We start from the raw sequence: 19,805 nt of genomic DNA, 5'->3' as shown, positions 1-19,805 counted from the left end.
GGTGGTGTGGGCCTACTGTTATATGTTGAAACAATAACAGTGTCGGATTTGCTTCTCAAAAGGACGTTAGTACTTCAATTTGTTTAGTTTAGAGATACAGTGTGATCCCACCGATCCCACGTCGGCCAGCAATCACCCACACAATAGTTCTATCTTACATACTATGGACAATTTACAGAAACCAATGAACCTATAAACCCACATGTCTTTAGAATCTGGGAGGAAACCGGAGCACCTGGAGAAACCCCACGTGGTCACGGTTTCAAGGTTTCAAAGTCAGTTTATTGTCACATGTACCAATTAAAGTATACAGCCACACGAAAAAAAAGCAACAAGACACACAACTACATAAAAGTCAACATAAACATCCACCACAGAGGATTCCCCACGTTCCTCACTGTGAAGGAAGGCAATAGAGTCCGACCTTTTTCCTCTTTTATTCTCCTGCAGTCGAGGTAGTCGAACCATCCACACTCGGGGCGATCGAAGACCCCGCGTTGGGGAGGTCGAAGCTTCTGCAGCTTGGTGTTCCCAAAGTGGGTCTCTAACCAGAGACCGTGAGCTCCACGATGTTAAAGTCCGCAGGCACCCGTGGTGGAGTTCTTGAAGTCGGTCTCCAGCAAAGGCCGCCAACTCCTCGATGTTAGGGGAAAATCGCATCTCCGTCCAGGTAAGAGATTAGAAAAATGTCCCCCCCCCACAGAAAACAAGCTAAAGAACATTAAAAACATACATTTAACACATACAAACAAACAACAAAGAAGGAAGGGACAGGGTGAACGTACAACCTCTGTACAGACAAACACCCTTAGTCAGGATCGATCCAGATCTTTGGTGCTGTAAGGCAGCAACTGTACCACTGTGCCATTGTGCCACCCAAATTGGACAGGATTTCACAAATGATCACTTACTTTTTATTCCAATGTCTACTTTGTTTAATTTCATCAGATCTGTCCATTGCCAAAAAGGCCAGCAGTTAATTGCTCCAAAAAAGACACCAGTGCTGGAGGAACTCAGCGGGTCAGACATCTTCCATCCTCCAGCCTCACAATTTGCAACTATTCAGTCCTTTTGTGTCACACATTCTGTCTTTACATCTCTGGTCTTTGTCTAACCATCTGCCTCTAACCGCCCTCCCCCCTCCCCCTGTATCAACCTATCACCTCTCAAGCTTTGTCCTGCCCTGCCTCTCTTACAGCTTTCTTCTCCCATCTACAATCAGTCTGAAGAAGTGTCCCGACCCAAAACATCACCTATCCATGTTCTTGAGGGAGGCTGCTTGTCCATTTCATGGGGCATTTTGGTTGGCATGGACAGATTGGGCTGAAGGGCCTGTTCCGTGCTCTACCACTCTATGACCAAAGGGCAGCACGGTAGTGCAACGTTAGAACTGTGCGGAGTTTGTACGTTCTCCCCGTGACCTGCGTGGATTTTCCCCGGGATCTCCGATTTCCTCCAACACTCCAAGGACGCACAGGTTCGTAGGTTAATTGGCTTGGTCTAATTATAAATAGTCTCATGTGTGTGTGGGTTTGCTGGTCGGCACGGACTCGATGGGCCGAAGGGCCTGTTTTTGAGCTGTATCTCGAAACTAATCTAAAGGAGGTAGTTGTACAGGTACAATAAGATCAGTTAAATGACAGGTGCATGGGTAGGACAGGCGTAGAGGGATAAGGGCCGGGCATGGACAAATAGGACTAGCTTAGACGGGACATTTTGGTTGGCATGGATAGGTTGGGTTGAAGAGCCTGTTTCTGTGCTGTATGACTCTATGACTAATAATATGGGTTATGTTAGGATTAGTGTAAACAAGTGGTTGATGGGCCGAAGAGCCTACAACCCTATGCCAACAAACCCATGATCTTTCCATTGTTATCCTCGAAGAGGAACCCCTCAGGGAATGCGGGGCTCAAATCTGATTTCAGAAAACAAACTGCTGGAGCAACTCAGCCGGTCAGGCAGCGTCTGAGGAGGAGAATTGATCTGTCGACATTTCACGGCAAAACCTTTCGTTAGAGCCTTCACCCCCTCAGTCCACCAATGATTACTGACCTCTCTCTCACCCCTCTCCCTCTCCTCCTGATATCCATCTTTCTCTTAGTCCTGATACAACATCAACTCCTTCCCATCCACAGATGCTGCCTGCCTGACCTGCTGAGTTCCTCCAGCAGATTGTATTTTGCTCCAGATTTCAGCAACGGAAGTCGCTTGTGTTCAAATCAGCTTTAACTACATCCCATTGTTTTTCATTAACGGCTTGAAAGATCCAGCCTGGAAACAGGCCCTTCGGCCCATCGAATCATTTAGAACGGAGATGAGGAAACACTTTTCCACGCAGAGAAAGTTGTAAGCCTGTGGAATTCTCTGCCTCAGAGGGCAGTGGAGGCCGGTTAACCATATAACAATTACAGCACGGAAACAGGCCATCTCGGCCCTACAAGTCCGTGCCAAACAACTTTTTTCCCTTAGTCTCACCTGCCCTGCACTCATACCATAACCCTCCATTCCCTTCTCATCCATATAACTATCCAATTTATTTTTAAATGATACCAACGAACCTGCCTCCACCACTTCCACTGGAAGCTCATTCCACACCGCTACCACTCTCTGAGTAAAGATGTTTCCCCTCATGTTACCCCTAAACCTCTGTCCCTTAATTCTGAAGTCATGTCTTATAGAATTATAGAATCTTATAGAATTTTTCGAGGATGTAACTAGTAGCGTGGATAGGGGAGAACCAGTGGATGTGGTGTATCTGGACTTCCAGAAGGCTTTCGACAAGGTCCCACATAAGAGATTAGTTTACAAACTTAAAGCACACGGCATTGGGGGTTCAGTATTGATGTGGATAGAGAACTGGCTGGCAAACAGGAAGCAAAGAGTAGGAGTAAACGGGTCCTTTTCACAATGGCAGGCAGTGACTAGTGAGGTACCGCAAGGCTCAGTGCTGGGAACCCAGCTATTTACAATATATATTAATGATCTGGATGAGGGAATTGAAGGCAATATCTCCAAGTTTGCGGATGACACTAAGCTGGGGGGCAGTGTTAGCTGTGAGGAGGATGCTAGGAGACTGCAAGGTGACTTGGATAGGCTGGGTGAGTGGGCAAATGTTTGGCAGATGCAGTATAATGTGGATAAATGTGAGGTTATCCATTTTGGTGGCAAAAAACAGGAAAGCAGACTATTATCTAAATGGTGGCCGACTAGGAAAAGGGGAGATGCAGCGAGACCTGGGTGTCATGGTACACCAGTCATTGAAAGTGGGCATGCAGGTGCAGCAGGCAGTGAAGAAAGCGAATGGTATGTTAGCTTTCATAGCAAAAGGATTTGAGTATAGGAGCAGGGAGGTTCTACTGCAGTTGTACAGGGTCTTGGTGAGACCACACCTGGAGTATTGCGTACAGTTTTGGTCTCCAAATCTGAGGAAGGACATTATTGCCATAGAGGGAGTGCAGAGAAGGTTCACCAGACTGATTCCTGGATGTCAGGACTGTCTTATGAAGAAAGACTGGATAGACTTGGTTTATACTCTCTAGAATTTAGGAGATTGAGAGGGGATCTTATAGAAACTTACAAAATTCTTAAGGGGTTGGACAGGCTAGATGCAGGAATATTGCTCCCGATGTTGGGGAAGTCCAGGACAAGGGGTCACAGCTTAAGGATAAGGGGGAAATCCTTTAAAACCGAGATGAGAAGAACTTTTTTCACACAGAGAGTGGTGAATCTCTGGAATTCCCTGCCACAGAGGGTAGTCAAGGCCAGTTCATTGGCTATATTTAAGAGGGAGTTAGATGTGGCCCTTGTGGCTAAGGGGATCAGAGGGTATGGAGAGAAGGCAGGTACGGGATACTGAGTTGGATGATCAGCCATGATCATATTGAATGGCGGTGCAGGCTCGAAGGACCGAATGGCCTACTCCTGCACCTAATTTCTATGTTTCTATGTTTCTATGTCCTCTTGTTTGAATCTTCCCTATTCTCAAAGGGAAAAGCTTGTCCACATCAACTCTGTCTATCCCTCTCATCATTTTAAAGACCTCTATCAAGTCCCCCCTTAACCTTCTGCGCTCCAGAGAATAAAGTCCTAACTTATTCAACCTATCTCTGTAACTTAGTTGTTGAAACCCAGGCAACATTCTAGTAAATCTCCTCTGTACTCCCTCTATTTTGTTGACATCCTTCCTATAATTGGGCGACCAAAATTGTACGCCATACTCCAGATTTGGTCTCACCAATGCCTTGTACAATTTAACATTACACCCCAGCTTCTATACTCAATGCTCTGATTTATAAAGGCTAGCATACCAAAAGCTTTCTTTACCACCCTATCTATATGAGATTCCACCTTCAAGGAACTATGCACGGTTATTCCCAGATCCCCCTATTCAACTGTATTCTTCAATTCCCTACCATTTACCATGTACGTCCTATTTTGATTTGTCCTGCCAAGGTGTAGCACCTCACATTTATCAGCATTAAACTCCATCTGCCATCTTTCAGCCCATTTTTCCAAGTGGCCTAAATCACTCTGTAGACTTTGGAAATCCTCTTCATTATCCACAACACCCCCTATCTTGGTATCATCTGCATATTTACTAATCCAATTTACCACACCTTCATCCAGATCATTGATGTATATGACAAACAACAAAGGACCCAACACAGATCCCTGAGGCACCCCACTAGTCACCTGCCTCCAACCCGACAAACAGCCATCCACCATTACCCTCTGGCTTCTCCCATTCAGCCACTGTTGAATCCATCTTGCTATTCCTGCATTTATACCCAACAGTTGAACCTTCTTAACCATGAGGAACCTTGTCAAAGGCCTTACTAAAGTCCATATAGACAACATCCACTGCTTTACCCTCGTCAATTTCCCTAGTAACCTCTTCTCAGGAAACTTTCAAGAGAGAGCAAGATAGGGCTCGTGCTGATAGCGGACTCAGGGGATATGGGGAGAAGGCAGGATGATCAGCCATGTTCACATTGAATGGTGGTACTGGCTTGAAGGGCCGTATGACCTACTCCTGCACCCATTGTCTATAGTCTATTGAATTCACATTGACCATGTTATCTCACTTCTGAATCCACTTGCTACACATGAGAGTCAATTTGCAGAGGGCCCAATTAACCTACAAACCTGCACATCTTTGGGGTGTGGGAGGAAACCCATGCGGTCACAGGGAGAACGTGCAAACTCCTACAGACAGCTGTCGAGGTCAGAAACTAACCTTGGTCTCTGGTGCTGGAGGCAGCAGCTCGACCAGTTGCTACACTAATGATTACAGATAAGATTTCTAATCACTCTCCAATCTCAGTCTCCAACAGTTAACCTTCATCCCTGGCCTTAATGCCAGGGGAGACTATAAAACAGGTCATTGACATGTTCTGGACCAGAGTTCTCCACATGTGCTTCCTGGCATGGATATTGATAAGGCAATTGATAAACTCCCCCATGGCAGGCCATTAGCTCCCGATCAGCCGTGCGGGACAGCAGAAGCTCCCAGCAGAAGCTCCCAGCAGAAGCTCACCAGCCGCAGAACCAGGAACTCAACTGGAGTCATCCGAGGCTCGTCTCCTGCTCAATTCCAAAGACCAGGAACCGGGAAGGAGGGGGGGAGGGGGGAGGCGACGATAGCGGACGCTGGTCAGAGGGCCGTTTTCAAGATGGCGGTGGACAGGGGAGAGGATCGGTGTCTCCAGGACAACGGGCCTTTAAGGCCGAGATAAGACTGCGCTCTTAACAACTTTGAAACTTTGTGGGCACCAGAAACATGGCGACCCTTTGTTTACTGTCTCGGTGAAGCCGACCATTGCACTACAATCGTTGCACATTTGTATTTATTTATGGTTGTGCTTATCTATAGTATGATTTGCCTGGATTGTATGCAGATTTGCACTGTGCCTCGATACATAGATACAAGTGACAATAAAGTATCATTGTCATCAGAAGATTAAGGTACGTTCACAGTGACCTGGTCAGATGGATTCAGAACTGGATTACTGATAGAAGACAGGGATGTGGTGGAAGGTCAATATTCAGGCCGGAGAGAATATATAATTAATGGCATGACCCTTATCAGCATTGATGTACAGAGGGATCTTTGGGTCCAAGTCCCTGAAAATGGCAACGCAAGTGGATACAGTGTTAAAGAAGGCATATGGTATGTTTGCTGTCATTGATCAGGTCATTGAGTATTAGAGTCAGGAAGTCATGATGCAGCCTTGTAGGACTACTTTAAGGGCAGCATGGTGGCATAGCGGTAGAGCTACTGCTCACAGCGGCAGAGACCCAGGTTCGATCCTGATTGTGGCTGCTTGTCTGTACGGAGTTTATACATTATCCCCATGAACCATGTGGGTTTTCTCCGAATCTTAGGTTTCCTCCCACACTCCAAAGATGTACAGGTTTGTAGGCTGATTGGCTCGGTATAAACCTAAATTGTCCCTAGTGTGCGTAGGATCGTGTAAGTGTGCGGAGATAGCTGGTCGGTGCAGCTCGGTGGGCCGAAGGGCCTGTTTGCGCGCTGTATCTCTAAACTAAACTAAACTAAACTAGACTAAGGTTAGGCCACATTTGGAGTATTGAGTGCAGTTCTGGTCACCCCATTACAGGAAGGATGGGAAGCCTTTGGAGAGGGTGCAGAGTAGGTTTACCAGAATTATGCCTGAATTAGGGGGTATTAGTGCACAGAGTGGTTGCACAGACTTTGGTTATTTTCTCTAGAAAGACCAGATCAAATTATATAAAATTATGAAAGGAGTAGAAATGAAAGAATCAGAACTTTTTCCCAGGATGGAGATATCAAATATTAGGAGTCAGAGCTTTAAGGTGAGAGTGATAAAGTTTAAAGGAGATGTGCGGGGCAAGTTTTTTAAACAGAGGGTGGTGAGTACCTGGAATGCTTTGCCAGGGATGGTAGTGGAGGCAGGTCCGACAGTCAATCTTTGCCTCTCAACCTCATTGTGCTGCCTTCTCCACATAACCCCTGACACCTGTACTAATCAATAATTTATCTACTGTATCTCTGCCTTAAAAATATCCATTGACGGCCTCCGCAACCTTCTGTGGCAATGAATTCCACAAACTCACTACCCTCAGGCTAAAGAAATTCCTCCTCGTCTCCCTTCTCAAGGTACGCCCTTTTATTCTGAGGCTGTGCCATTGGTCCTTGGGAAGGAAAGATATGTATTAAGTGCAGGCAGATAGGAGTAAGTCTTGGCATTATGTTCAACACAGACATTGTGGGCTGGAGGGCTTATTCCTGTGCTGTACTGTTTTATGTTCTATGTTCTGACCTGTTGACTTACTGCAGCTCGTTGCATTTTGCAAAAGAATAAAACATACGGTTATTATGTTTTAGTAATTTAATTTTTTTTTGCACTACTTCAAGAATAAAACAGTCCATCTTTTTCCCGAATGTATTGTAGAACCGGATTGTAATATAGTTATTTAATATTTAGTAGTAAGAATAATTGGTAATGTTTGTATTTGCTGGTGGGTGTGTTGGTGTTGTTTGCTTGTTGTAAATAATTGAACACATTTATTTTTAGTAAAAAAAATCTTCTTCCTCATAATAAATCAGTGCAATTCGTGCCGACACAATGTAATTTGGAATCTGTCACTAGAGGAGTTTTCAATCCCTTGTTCGTTACTATTAGTGATGTATATGTGAACAGATACTGAATCCAGAAAGCTTATGTCGCTGGAAACTACCTATTGAACGAGTGTCCCTAGGGACCGCTTCTATCGGTAACGTATCCATGGAAACTACACCTAGATAGAGTTGTTGTGGATAACACATTTCCAATTGATTGACCATGAAAAGTGCAGTCTCATGATCAGCAATAGAAGTCACAGATCAGATTAGTTTATTGTCATATCCCACAGGGTGCAATGAAATTGCTTGTTCACTTGAGACGCATGGAGTAAACAGTACTCATATAGCAATGATAAATACAGCAAGACCTTCAACGACAAGAACAAAACAGCAGAATGGAGAAAGATATACGTATATATAAATACATAAATATAAATATATATATGTGTGTAAACATGGTTCACTGTAAACAATATAATAAATGGAAAAAGTTCATATATATGTATATATAAACACATGTATACACACACACACACACACACACACACACACAAATTGATGGATCTCTGCAAGGGGAAAGGGGGAGGGAAAGAGGGATGAGGGAGAGGGAGGGAGAGAGAGAGAAAAAAGGGAGAGAGGGAGGAAAAGAGAGGGGCGAAGAAAGATTGATAGGGAGGGGCACAGAGAAGAGTGAGAGAGAAGAGGGGAGAAGGAGAGTAAGAGGGGGCGAGGGAAGAGTGAGGTGGAGGGGAGGGAGTGATGGAGAGAGGAGAAAGAAGAGAGGGGAGAGCGAGGAGGGAAGAGTGAGGAGGGGAAAGGGTGAAGGGGGAGAGAAGAGGGAGAGAGGGGGAGAGGGAGAGTGATGGGGAGGGGGGGGAGAGTGAAGGGAGTGAGGGTGACCTTCATGTCCCGGGCTCTGGGACACTCCGAGCCAAAGATCCTCTAGTATCTTTGCTCCGAGCGGCGGCTTTGCTGGGCTCGGCAGTGGCCCGCAGGCGGCGCCCGGGGTCTGCGGCAGGCGGGCAGGGCAGGGCAGGGCAGCGCCGCCCCGTTCCAGCCTCCCCGCCCTCCCGGCGCTCCCACATAAGGAGCCGGAGCCGGAGCCAGCGCTGTGCGCAGGGCGGCAGCTCCGTCAGTCCCAGCGTCGGGATCGCAGGCGGAGCCGGTGCCGGAGAGCGCAGCCCGGGAGGCCTAGCCGGAGCGGGAGCAGCTAAACCGAGATCAAAGGTGGAGGAGCACTTACACCGGGATCAGACCCGGAGCGGGCGGAGCAAACCGGGAGCAGGCTAGGAATCGGGAGCAACTAAACTGAGATCAGATCAGGAACGCGAACCCGGGATCAAACAGAATCAGATCAGGAGCAGATAGACTGGGATCTAACCAGGATCAGATCAGGAGCAGATAGACTGGGATCAGATCTGGAATCAGCTGCAGATAGACAGGGATCAAACTGGGATCAATCCAGGATTGGAAAGACTGGGTGGGATCTGACAAGGAATCAGCGGATATCCTGGGACTGGACCAGGACTCAGGATCAGGTAGACTGGGCTCAAACAGGATCAGGTAGACTGGGATCAAACAGGATCAGGTAGACTGGGATCAGACCAGGAGCAGATATACCAGGGTCAGGCCAGGAGCAGGTAGACCAGGGTCAGACCAGGATCAGACAGACTGGGATCAGGCCCAGACCAGTCCATGATTAGATAGACCGGGTCAAACCAGGAGCAGATAGATTGGAATCGGACCAGGAATCGGGATCAATTAACAGCATTGCCGGCTTTGAGCAGAGAAGAGGTTCTATTGCTACTCTACCCACTCCGAATCAATACAATCCATGCACAGGGTGAAGGGACCTCAGCCACCTCCCAGGTCAACACCCCAATGGTGATTAGTGACCAGTCTCCAAGTTCAGGAGACCTATTGCTCTTTTAGTTTGCGATTGAACGCTGAATATTGACTGCTTATCATCACTTTATCCATTCATCTTTGCCAGATCAATCATCGTTGCTGGATTATACCGATCATTGATTAATGGATCGCCAATTCATCAGTTTATTTGTTGATTTATCAATGCTGGATTATTGACGACTAGTTGCTGTGCAGAGCCAGGTTATTGATCAACATTGCAAGACTATTCGTCGACTATTGTTGAATGACCGATGGTTTATTGATTCATTGTGATTGGGCATCTAAATGACTCGCAAAGTGATCCAGGCTAGTCCTAGTTTATCACTAGCTGCTCATTGCTTCTCGCCTCTTCATGGGTTTGATCATACGAAGAGTGGGCCAAGTGGATGAAATGCCGGGGTTGAAGGTGTGAAGGCTTCATCTCTGAACACTCCTGGAGCACCTCGTCTCCCCTTGCATTCCGCTCCCGAGTCCGGGGAAGATGTGAATCAGGTTGGGGTAGGTCCGCTGGGAGGGGGAGGAGGGCAGGCAGAGAGATGGCGAGGGAAACAAACCTGAGATTGGACTTGCCCAGCGAGGTCCTGGTGCCGGACTGCGGGCCCTACTCGGCCCCCGTGTCGGGCGCGATGCTCGGCTGCAACTGTATGCGACCCTCCTCATACCGGGCGCTGTGCAGCGCTGTGTCCACCCTGGCCAGGATCGACGACTTCTACTGCGAGAAGATCGGCTCGGGATTCTTCTCGGAAGTGTTCAAGGTAAGGGTCTGACCATCTAATCTAAAGAGTGTTTCAATGTAGACTCATGGAACTGCTTTACAAAAAAGCACAAAATCAGCGGGTCAGGCAGCATCTCTGGAGAACATGGATAGGTGACGTTTCACAGAGTGCTGGAGTAACTCAGCGGGTCAGGCAGCATCTCTGGAGAACATGGATCGATGACGTTTCACAGAGTGCTGGAGTAACTCAGCGGGTCAGGCAGCATCTCTGGAGAACATGGATCGATGACGTTTCACAGAGTGCTGGAGTAACTCAGCGGGTCAGGCAGCATCTCTGGAGAATGTGAATGGGTGATGTTTCAGGTCGGGACCTTTCTTCAGACTGATGGTAGTAATGGGGGGGGGAGGAATTTCAGATAAAATGTTTACTTACTGCAGCTGAAGCTGCATCTGTCGGAAGGATGTCGTTAAGCTGCAACGGGTGTAGAGAAGATTTACGAGTATGTTGTCAGGACGAGGGTCTGAACTGCAAGGGAGTGCTTTGGCAGGCTGGGACTTTATTCCTTGGAGTGCTGTAGGCTGAGGGATGATCTTACAGAGGTGTATAAAATCACGAGAGGAATAGATCAGATGAATGCATGGAGTATTTTACCCAGGGTAGGAATCAAAAGCCAAAGGACGTAGCTTGAAGGTAAGAGGAGCAAAAAGGCAATGTTTTCACTCTGAGGGTGGGGGGGGGGGGGGTATATGGGACAAGGACGTAGCTGAGGCAAGTACTGGAAAACATACAGTACTTGGACACGTACATAGATACAATTTAGAAGATAGACAAGAAGCTGGAGTAACTCAGCGGGACGGGCAGCATCTCTGGAGAGAAGAAATGGGTGACGTTTCAGGTCGAGACCCTTCAGAAGGGTATGGGCCAAACGGGAACAAATGGCAATAGCTTAAATGGGGCATCTTGGTCAGCATGAATGTTGGGCCAAAGGGCCAGGATCCGTTCTGTATGACTCTATATAGCAGTAAACACAACACACACAGATAAGAATGTAGTAAACAAAAGTTCAATACATTAACGACCCCATTACTGGTGCAGAAAACCCAAAGTCCTTAGAGCAAGCAAAGACAGTCTATTCTTCATAGCTGGTTTATAGTGTTGTGCGGTGTTAAAGAGCCTGATGGTGGTTGGAAAGGTCTGAATAAGGGCCCCGACTTGAAGCGTTATCTATCTGTTTTCTCCAGAGATGCTGCCTGACCTGCTGAGGGTACTCCAGCATTTTGTATCTATCTTTGGTTGTTGCAAGAAGCTGTATCTGAATCTGGTGGTAGTGATTCTCAGGCTCCTATATCTCCTTCCCAAATGAAATGAGAGTACAGCCAGGCTGGTATGGGTTTTTGATGCTGGCTGCCTCTTCTGAGGCAGCATCTCCTATAGATCCCTTCGATGGTAAGGAGGTCAGTACCTGTGATGGACCGGGCAGTGTTCACCTTCTTCTGCAATATCCTTCGTTCATATGTCAGTCGCACCAGTTCATATGATGAAAGAATGGATCGACTGGGCCTATATTCACTGGAATTTGGGAGGAAACCCACAGGGTCACAGGGAGAATGTGCAAACTACACTCAGACAGCACCCGAGGTCAGGATCGAACCTGGGTCCCTGGCATTGTGAGGCGGCTGCTCTACCGGCTGTGCCACTGGACCGCGCAGGTGGTTGGTGAGCATTGGCTGCTCTGGTGATTGGTGCCGCCCTTTGAGCAAGAGAGGAGTTCTGTGCCAGGATCCCTGCCCATTTCTCTCATGCCGACTCTCCCGCTGACTGCTGTTTCAGGCAGCATTGCACAGTGAGGTGCAGTTGAACATAGAACAGAACAGCACAGGAACACTCCCTTCGACCCACAATGTCTACTCCGAACATTATACCATGTTAAACTAGTTTAGTTTAAAGATACAGCGCGGAAACATGTCATTCGGCCTACCGAGTCCGTGCCTACACCAACCCTATCCTACACACCAGGGACAATTTACAATCTTTACTGAAGCGGATTAACCGACAAACCTGCATGTCTTTGGAGTGTGGGAGTAAACCGGAGCACCCGGTGAAAACCCACGCGGTCACGGGGAGAACGTACAAACACCGTACAGACAGCACCCGCAGTCAGGATTGAACCTGGGTCTCTGCCGCTGTAAGGCAGCAACTCTACCGCTGTGCCGCCCCCATCTCCTCTGCCTCCTTGTGATCCAAATACCTCCATTCCCTGCATATCCAAGCGCCTATCTAAAAGACTCCTAAGCAACACTATTGTATCTGCCTCCACCACCACCCCTGGCAACACGTTCCAGGCACCCACCGTTGTGCATAATAATAATTAAAAACTTACCCCTTTATTCATTCCCCCTCTCAACAGAAAGCTTTGCCCTGTAGTCTGTGATATTTCCACTCTCAGGATAAAGATTCTGACTGTCTACCCCATCTATGCCTCTCATAATTTTATATACTTCTCTTACGTCTCCCCTCAATCTCTTGCGTTCCAGAGAAAACATCTCAAGTTTGTCCTGGCTGTCCTTGTAGTTAATATCCCTCTAATCCAAGCAGCATCCATGTGCCTATCTAAAAATCTCTTAAACACCAGTATCGTATCGTTCTCCACCGTCATCTCTGGCAGCTCATTCGAGCTACTGACCCCTCTCTTGCACCGCGCGTCTCCTTTAAACTTTGCCCCTCTGACCAATTGCTCCTTGTAGCTAATATCCTCTAACCCAGGCAGCATTCTGGTAAAACTGTCCTGCACCCTTTCTGAAGCTCACACACCTTTCCTGTAATGGGGTGACCAGAACTTCTTGAGTTAGCCAGAAGCAAATCTTGAATTGAGAAGAGAGAACATGTCGGATTTGAGGGGGGGGGGTGCAAAATAGAATTGAGAGATGGTAATTGTGAAGTGATTATGATAATTAGCCCCCTCCATGGCAGCGGAGTCTGCTGCGGTAGAGAGCACGGAGCTGGGGGCCAATGAGGGGTTAACGAGACACATTGTGTCCAATCAACTCATCCGGCAGGAGTTAAAAAACAAAGAGCATATTGGATTTTGTACCCACAGAAAACTAAGATGTTGCCAGGACTCGAGGGACCTAAGCTACAGGGAAGGGCTGAACAGGCTAGGGCTTTATTCCTTGGAGCGCAGGAGTTTGAGCGGTGACCTTATAGATGTGTGTAAGATCATGAGAGGAATAGATTGAATAAATGCACACTTATACCCAGATTAGGTGAATCGGGAACCAGAGGACAGGCACTTCGACCCAATATACCAACTCTAGTAGTTCCGCGTGTGGATTAATGTGGATTAATGTAGATTTACTATATGCCGTTTATCTTGCTTGGAGCCATATAGTCATACAGCATGGAAACAGGCCTTTCTTCACAACTTGCCCACACCTGACCAACACTAGCCCAACCTGCCCACACCTGACCAACATGCCTTTCTACACTAGTCCAACCTGCACACATTTGGCACATATCTCTCAAAGCTTATCGTATCCATGTACCTGTCAAAATACGCAGAGTGAGTTCATCGAGAACCAGAGGACATTGGTTTAAAGTGAGGGGGGGGGAAATTTAATAGGAACCTGATGGGCAACTATTTTACGCAAAGGATGGCAGGTGTATGGAACGAGCTGCCGGAGGAGGTCATTGAGGCAGGTACTGTCACAACGTTTAAAAAGCATTTGATCAGGTACGTGGATAGGAATGGTTTAAAGGGATATGGGCCAAACGCAGGCAGGTGGGACTAGTGTAGATGGGGCATGCTGGTCGGCATGGGCAAGTTGGGCCTGTTGCCATGCTGTATGACTCCATCATAGAATGTAAACAAGATAAATGCCATGTAGTAAATCTATGTTAATCCAGCACACACGGGTCTATTAGAACATGAATGGATATTTATTCAATAGCTAATTTCTAGGGATGTAATGCCCCCTGGATATAGTATCCATTCACATAGACATTACTAATATTAACAAAAGTAGGATTGTAACTCTATCCTCTAGCACCATGTTTCAGAAATTGTCCAGTGCAGCCACTAATTCCATCAATTTATTGTCAGGGAAAAGCTGGGCTGTTTTATTCTCTTGCAAGAACACAGAGTGCTGCAGTAACACAGCGGGTCAGAACCTAGAACATAAAACTTAGAACAGTTCAGCGCAGGAACAGGCCATTTCAACCCACGCTGAGAATTATGCAAAGATAAACTAATGTGATCCACATCCTTCCATTCCCTGCATATCCATCTCCCTAATTAAAAGCCCAGTATAAACGTCATCATTGTATCTACCTTCACTCACACAGAAATGTGGCTTCTCGGACCACCATACTGGTCATCAAGTACTAGTCTACACTGCGCATGTTTTGTAACCTGCTCTATCTTAATGTTCTTGTTAGGCCATTCAGAGCAGAATTAGGCCATTCGGCCCATCAAGTCTACTTTGCCATTCAATCATGGCTGACCTATCTTTTCCTCTCCTGCCTTCTCCTTGTAACCCCTGAAACCTGTACTACTCAAGAAAGAAGGGTCTTGACCCAAAACGTCACCCATTCCTTCTCTCCAGAGATGCTGCCTGTCCCGCTGACTTACTCCAGCATTTTGTGTCTATCTCTAATCAAGAACCTATCGATCTCTGCTGTAAAAAAAAATCCATTGACTTGGCCTCCACAGCCATCTATGGTAATGAATTCCACAGATTCACCACCCTCTGGCTAAAGAAATCCCTCCTCATCTTACTTGTTGTTTCAAGTGTATGTCTAAACGCTTCTTATACATTTTGAGAGTCTCGGCTTCCATCACCCCTCAGGCACTGCGTCCCAGATTTCCTCTGAGTGAAGAGATTCTCTCGGAGATGTGCTTTCAGCTTCTTCCTCCGTCTTGATGTTACACTGGTGAATTTATCGGACTTTGATGTGACTTCAATTAACATAGCTTTTAATTCAAGCAAAACACAAAGTGCTGGGTAAACAGCGGGTCAGGTGGCATCTTTGGAAGGAATGTGACGATTCAGGTTGGGTCCCTTCTTCAGAGTGATTGTTGTGGTGGGGGGTGGGGGGGGGGGAGAAAGCTGCAAAAGAGAGGCGGGGGCGAGACAAAGACTGGCAAGTGATAGATGGTTGAAGAGCGGAAGAGCAGCAGGAATCACAATACATCAAACATGAAATTAAAGTGACGAGTGGAAAGGATTGGGGATGTGCAAAGATGTATAAAGATTGGGGGAGGGGAGTCAGTCTACCCCACGACAGAAGGGGGAGGAGTTGCACAGTTTGATAGCCACAGGGAAGAAGGATCTCCTGTGGCGTTCTGTGCTGCAACTTGCTAGAACCACATTGTTGCTGACGGTCCTCCTCAGGTTGACCAGTGTGTCATGGAGGGGGTGAGCTGTATTGTCCAAGACGCTCCACTGTTTGAGGGGGCCTCCACTCCAAGACCACCTCCCATGAATCCAACTCCGTCCCCAGGATGGAGCTACAGCGCTCAGAGTTTAGAAACACTGAAACTCTAGTTTAGAGATACAGCGGGGAAACGGGCCCTTCGGCCCACCGAGTCCACACGCTTACACTACCCGACACACTAGGGACACAAGCCAATTTGCCTTCAAACCTGTACGTCTTTGGAGTCTGGGAGGAAACCGGAGATCCCGGAGAAAACCGACGCAGTTCACGGGGAGAACGTACAAACTCCGTGCAGACAGCACCCGTAGTCAGGATCGAACCAGGGTCTCCGGCGCTGTACTGTGCTTCCTCAAAGTAAGCATACCTGGAGGAGATTCTGCAGTAGAGAGAAGGATTGGAGCCACAAGGAATTGCAGATGTTGGAATCTTCAAGGTTTCAAAGTTCTGTTTATTGTCACATGTACCAATTCAAGTACAGTGATATGCGAATTACCATACAGCCATACTAAAAAAAAGCAACAAGATGCACAACTACATAAAAGTTAACATAAACATCCACCACAGGAGATTCCCCATGTTCCTCACTGTGATGGAACGCAATAAAGTCCAATCTCTTTCCTCTTTATTCTCCCGCGGTCGGGGCAGTCGAACCATCCGCAGTCGGAGGGATCGAAGCCCCCGTAGTAGGCTGTCAAAGCCCCCGTGTTGGGGTGATCGAAACTCCTGCGCCGGGGTGTTCGAAACTCCCGTGTTGGGGCGATCGAAATTCCCGCATCGATACTCCTACGGCTTGGAGTCCCCGATGTCAGTCCCTAACCAGAGACCGCGGGCTCCGCGATGTTAATGTCCGCCGGCACCCATGGTTGGAGCCCCAAAGCCGATCCCTGACAGGGATCGCGAGCTCCGCGATTTTAAAGTCCCGCAGGCTCCCGCTATGGAGCTCCCGGCCGATCTCCAGCAAAGGCCGCCAACCCCTTGATGTTAGGCCGCAGTGTGGACGGAGATACGATACGGAAAAAATAGCATCTCTGTCGAGGTAAGAGATTAGAAAAGGTTTCGCCTAACTTCCCCCCCCCTATCCCCACATAAAACAAGCTAAAGAACACTAAAAGCAAACATTTAACACACACAAAACAGACACAGAGAAGGAAAGGACAGACAGACTGTTGGCGAGGCAGCCATTGTTGGTGCCACCCGGTGTCTGCGGAAACTTGCACAAAACACACAGAGTGCTGGAGCAACTCAACGGGTCAGGTAGCATCTGTAGAGGTAATGGGCTGGGTCTGTTTCCATGTTGTATAACTGTATTGTTAGACTAGTCTTGATACTCAACCAAATAAGGAAATATGAGCAAGCAGGGGAATTATGCTCATGGCTGCTTTGGTCAGAGTGACCTCAACTCTACATTCTTATCTTCTCTGCAATAACCTTTCTCTCTCCTGCTTATCCAAAAACCATCTATCTTTGCCGTGACAATTACTGAAAAGCTTTGCTTCCACAAGCCTTTTGTGGAAGAATGTTCCAAAAATGTTGAGGAAAAAAAAATCGTCTTTATCTCTCTCGTAAATGGGGGAGCTTTTTTTAAAACATTTGTTGAAATGCAGGAAATGAGGCAACGACAGGAACCTCTACCAAACTGCCTGAAGATTCTGATGGGATAGTCAATTCTTGAGTGTCAGTTGAGATCAAATGTGTCTCAATTATCTCTGATGTGCTGGCCAGGACTCTGGAGATAATTCACCCAATGCTCTTTGTCCGGAAGCTGGCTGTAGATCAAGAGGTCCCCAGCTCAAAACATAATGCTGGAGGAACTCAGAGGGTCAGGCACCATCTATAGAGGGAATGGACAGGCAACATTTCAGTTCAGGACCCTTGGTCAGGCCGCATTTAGCGTATTTTGTTCTGTTTTTGTCACCGTGTTATAGGAAAGATGTTGTCAAGCTTGAAAGAGTTCAGAGAAGGTTTACCGGGATGTTTCCAGGACTTGAGCTACTGGGAGAGGTTGTGCAGGCTAGGGCACTATTCCCTGGAGAGCAGGAGGGTGAGGGGCGATCTTATAGAAGTGTATAAAATCATGAGAGGAATAGATCGTGCAGACGCACAGCCAGACTTTTGCCCAAAGTAGGGGAATCGAGAACACGGGGACATAGGTTTGAGGTGAGGGGGGGGGAAAGATTTAATGGGAACCTAATGGGTAACTTTTACACACAAAGGTTGGTGGGTGTATGGAACAAGCTGCCAGAGGGGGTCATGTAGGCAGGTACTATTGCAATGTTTAAGAAACATTTAGACAGGTACATGGATAGGATATGTTTAGAGGGATATGGGCCAAAAGCAGGCAGGTAAAACCAGTGTAGATGGGACATGTTGGTTGGCGTGGGCAAGTTGGGCCAAAATGCTTGTTTCCACAGTGTAGGACTCTATGACTATGACCCGAAGCACTCCGTGTCTATTTTCCTCCCTAGATGCTGCCTGACCTTGTTGAGTTCCTCAAGGTTCTAGCATCTGCAGTTTCTGGTCCCCAGTTCAAATCTGCCCCATTAGCCACTTTGCTTGTCAATAAGTTGGAAAGGGTGCAGAAGAGATGGGCCAGGATGTTACAAACTGGAGCTTGAGTTATAGGGGGAGTTTGGATAGGATGGGACTTTTTATTTTGGAGCATTTGGGGTGATTTTATGAAGGTACACATGATTATGAGGGACGTGGATAAAATGTAGAGGATTCTAAAACTAGAGGTCAGAGCTTTAAGGTGAGGGTGGAGAGTTTTAAGAGGGAACTCAGGGACAACGTTTTCACTCGGAGGAATGAGCTGCCAGAGGAAACTATAGAGGTGGATACAAGACACAGTTTCAGGCTCCGTGGGGAATAATTTTTAAAATAGGATTAATAAAGTAGTGTTAGTTTAGTTTAGAGATACAGCGTGGAAACAGGCTCTTCGGCCCACCAAGTCCATGCACAAACACCTATACACTAGTTGTACCCTACACATTAGGAACAATTTACAGAAGCCAATTAACCCTCAAACCTGGACATCTTTGGAATGTTGGAGGAAACCTGAGCACCCGGAGTAAGCCCACGCGGTCCCAGGGAGAACTACAAACTCCATACAGACAGCACCCGTAGTCAGGATCAAACCCAGTCCTCCAGCAACTCTACCACTGCGCCACCATCAAATGGGTGTTTGATGGTTAGTACAGTCTTAATGGGCTGAAGGACCTTTTTCTATGCTCTGTCCCTCTATGAGTCTAGTTTACAGAGTAATTCTGCTCCATCACTGTTAGTCTCTGAAACCTGTCTTCCCCACCTACCTATCAACTGCCCCCCTCCTAGTTCTTCCAATCCCCACGCACTTGGGGCGATTTACAGCAGCTAATTAACCCCACAGAGCCTGGACCGGGCTGCCAGAGGTGGTGGTGGTGGAGACAGATATAATTGTGGCGTTCAAAAGACATAGTTTGGCACGTGGATTTTTTAGTTTAGTTAAATTTATTGTTGAGTTACAGCGCGGAAACAGGCCCTTCGGCCCATCCAGTCCGTGCCGACCAACGATTATCCTGCACACTAACATTATCCGACACACTCGGGACTATTTACGATTTTTACCAAAGCCAATTAACCTACAAACCTGTACGTCTTCGGAGCTTGGGAGGAAACCGGAGCATCCGGGGGAAACCCGTGCGGTCACGGGGGAGAACGTACAAACTCCGCACAGACAGCACCTGTAGTCGGGGTTGAACCCGGGTCTCCGGCCCTGTGATGCAGCAACTCTACCGTTGTGCCATCGTGTCGTCCTTACATGGGTACGCAGGGAATGGAGGGATATGAATCACGTGAAGGTGCCATGTTCGGCAAAGGCATTGTGGGCCGAAGGGCCCGTTCCTGTGCTGTAGAGTTCCATATTCTCTGCTCTCTGTTCCAACTTGCATGTGTCTGGGATGTGAGAGGAAATCGGAGCACCCAGTGAGGAACGTGCAGACTCCACACCAATAGTGCCCAAGCTCAGAATTGAACCCCAGGTCTCTGGATCTGTGAGGCATTGGCTCTACCCACTGCGCCAGGTTCCCTTGATGCAAGGAGTCAACAAATAGTTAATGGGATGGTGGCCTCCTGCTCAAGTCAGTTTGCGATACAAATAGCAGGAG

Source organism: Amblyraja radiata, chromosome 3, assembly GCF_010909765.2.
Source record: "Amblyraja radiata isolate CabotCenter1 chromosome 3, sAmbRad1.1.pri, whole genome shotgun sequence".
NCBI classification, from domain to species: Eukaryota; Metazoa; Chordata; class Chondrichthyes; order Rajiformes; family Rajidae; genus Amblyraja; species Amblyraja radiata.
This window is presented reverse-complemented; position numbering follows the sequence as displayed.